Source organism: Amphimedon queenslandica, unplaced genomic scaffold (assembly GCF_000090795.2).
Source record: "Amphimedon queenslandica unplaced genomic scaffold, v1.1 AMPQUscaffold_13475, whole genome shotgun sequence".
Taxonomy (NCBI): domain Eukaryota; kingdom Metazoa; phylum Porifera; class Demospongiae; order Haplosclerida; family Niphatidae; genus Amphimedon; species Amphimedon queenslandica.
Window position 1 is genome coordinate 41,954 of NW_003546289.1, and position 3,460 is coordinate 45,413.

General features: G+C 32.2%; 1 long non-coding RNA gene across 1 annotated transcript in view; it reads left to right on the forward strand.

Annotated features, from left to right (window-relative positions):
* LOC109580797 (uncharacterized) overlaps positions 1-3,460 on the forward strand; it is an 8,726-nt gene that overhangs the window by 2,510 nt on the left and 2,756 nt on the right. Inside the window, exons 3-4 of the long non-coding RNA XR_002184361.1 lie at positions 688-748; positions 1,227-1,371. This is a non-coding gene — a long non-coding RNA (uncharacterized LOC109580797). The remainder of the gene's footprint in view (positions 1-687; positions 749-1,226; positions 1,372-3,460) is intronic.

Here is a 3,460-nt window from a genome sequence, read left to right on the forward strand (position 1 = left end):
TTGTGTAGGGAAGGTTCTAGATTATTCTACACTATAGTGGCTCATGAATATCATTAGCTATTTCCTTGACAGTTTTGTGTGTGTGTGTGTGTGTGTGTGTACAGTACACATACACACATACACACACACACACACCAGTGAGTGTACACAAAGCAATACAATACAGTACATGTACATTGTACATGGCATTTGGAGTAATTTAAAAATTCATAAAAAATTCAAATTTGAGTGTGATCAGTTTGAAGTTGTTACGCAACTTAAACATGTATATGTACCAAAAAAAATTACAAACATAGTGAATCCTTTCCTACCCGTTTTTTAAAAAATTTAGAAGGCCTTTGTTCATTGACCCAATTTTAGCAACTTTAAAAATTCATGAAAAATCTAAATTTGATTGGAATCAACTCAAAACTGGTATAAAGCTTAGGAACATTTATGCATGTATTGTATATGTATTATAAAAATGTCCTATTTATTTTTTATTAATTTGGCCTCAAACTATTTTGCTGGTTTTTTATATGCTAATAACTCAAAAAGTAATTGTTGGAATCAGCTCAAATATTAATACATGCATGTATCAGAAGTTTCAATCCTGTACTACGAGTATATTAGTAAATTATTAGCATACATGTACATGTACATACATGTAGGTCACTTATAATTTTTATCATTAATTTGTATATGTAGAGCGTCCGCAAGAGACTGGTTGGAGTAAACTAGAAACAGATCATCTTTTCGAATTATGCAGGTAAAAATGATAAAAATACACTACATATTGGTAATATTAATAGTAGTAATGATAATAATAATAATAATGATGACAATGATTGGGAAAAGGAGAATGTGAAATTGAAGGAGGAAAGAGATTACACATGTACATTGTACATGTATATATACGTGTATATGTAACACTTCATTTCATTTTACACTTCATCTTGATTAAGTTGATTTTAGAATACAATTGGCTAATGTAAGACATGTATATAGCTACACACATGTAGTTTTAGTATAACCTTTGTAACAGAATACCTTTATAATAAGGACACCTTTATAACCTCTGAATAGAGGACACCTCTACATTAAGGACAGGTAGTGTAGACCCAATTGTGTCCTTAATAAAATGGCTACACTGTACATGTACATGTGCATATTTGTACATGTAGTATAATTAAACTGTATTACTTTTAAAATGAGTGTTCTGCTTAATTCTTTCTCTTTTCTTGCAGGGTCTGTGGTTGCCTCCTGGTAAATATGACATTCTAAATTCAACGTTACTAACTCAGTTCATGATTGTCAGATACTAGAGTCTTTCAGTATAATGAACTTCAGCTTGTTATACTAGGAGTGTACAATGTGGATGAGGCCATTAGGGTAAGTGGAGGAGAATGGGTAATATTTCTAACAAGCACATAATTATTGTGTATAGTCAGTTTTAGTTGAGTTTGACTAGTTATTTTCATCATCAAAATGTCACTTGTAGCCCCACTTACACGCAAATAAAATGGCTGAAAACTTCATCATGCTCCTTTCTTCTTGTTGTGACTTGCTTATTTTCCTATTTTGGTTGCTGCTAACCCTGCATTTGACATAAAGGATCTCTGTGCTTGCTATTACCTGAAGAAAGAATCAAGATATTGTATAGCACAAAAATTTTTGAGGGCTGTAAATTTTGTAAATTTGCCTAAATATCTATTTTGCAAATTTAATTTTCATGAATTTATACCGTCCACCATCTTGTGCCCTAGCTAATAATATGATTTGCAATTTTGGTGTATCTTCAAAAAATTGTGAAATCCACAAAATTTACAACCCTCGAAAATTTTGTGCTTACATTATGCAAAGTTTTAACTGATCAAGTTTCTGAGAGACAAAAGTGACGACAAATAAAGAAGGCTTAAAGAGGCACAGCAGACTAAGTGGGAGTTCTTTCTGGAGTTCTAGTTTAATTATATCTTGGCCTGGAGTGTTCCTTTTGCTTTATTTGCTTTTTAAAAATTAATAAGAAAAATATAATTGTAGTAACTGATATTTACAAAGCTTCACGCCATGAAACATCTTGGTGGCTCACTTTCAGAAGAACCTTTTAAGAACATTTCAAAGAACCTGGAGACTTCAAAATTGGTACAGATTTTTGGAAGAACCCGTTTTACAAATATACCAAGTTTTAAGCTGCTAGCATAAATTATGGAGAAGTTATAAGGTTGGGTCAGTGGTCAAACTCAACTGAATGCGACTATATAGTACAAGATAATTTATTGGTGAGGAATTAATATTGGCAATTGGCAGATCTACATGTCTGAAGAAATTGCCAAAATAAAATCTGCCATTTTGTTCCAATCTGAGCATGCTCAATGGCTTATAGCACAAAATCAGCTATATATATAACTTCCACAGGCAAATTTGCCAAATATTACTTAAAACAAATGTGAGCATGTATGTAGCCTCTCAAATTAACAGACAAGTCCAGTTACATTGTACTTGACAGCAACTAGTGTACCAATTGCATTTCTTACTGTATAAAATAACTGTTACATAAATGACACTATATATAACAGAGCAACTCTCTTGCACCATACATGTATATACTCTTCTTTACACTGGGGATGAGAGGTGTGTACAGGTTCATGTACAGTGAGAGTGCATGAGAGTAAACTCATACGTGTACATGATAATGTATATTAAATTGTTCATATTGTACATGTAGTTTATTAGTGACCTACATGTACTTTGTAATAATCAAAATACTAATACTGTAAGGCGCCTTTTTTTCGAGGGCTGTAAATTATGCAAATTTGCCAAAAAATCTATTTTACAGATTTAATTTTTTGCAAATTTACACCATCTGCCATCTTGGACCGTAATAATTTGATTTTCGCGGAAGTAATTTTTTGTGAATCTTACAAAATAGAAATTTACAGTCCTCAAAAAAGGCAACCTACAGTAATACAGATACATGTAAATTTACATGTGTGTGTGTGTGTGTGTGCCTTTGTTTACATTTACCGTATAGCCAACAAATTTCATGAGGAATAAATTTTCATATTTTCGTGATCACTGTTTGAATCACGAAAAATTAAACCCCGAAAATAAATATTAATTGAGAGGCATGGTTAACACGTCTTACTAATGAATGTGCCCTCGTGTCAAGTCGTGTTCTTGGTGAAGCTGATGTCTCTGCTACTCTGTATTGCTATTTTAAGCATATTGCCTAGGTCAAAGATGATGATTTTCCCCATCACTGGTGTCCACACTGATTTGTAGACATGGTGACTCTTAATTGACACAAGAGTCCGTCTCAAACATTGAATCTGCCATGTTTTAATTAAATAAGGCGTGGTCATTATTATTATTAAAATAAAATCACGAAAATATTTATCACAGAATTTAGAATTTCTCCATAAATTTCATTATATTCACAAAATTTTAAGCCTCGAAAATTTTTGGCTATACGGTATAGCGC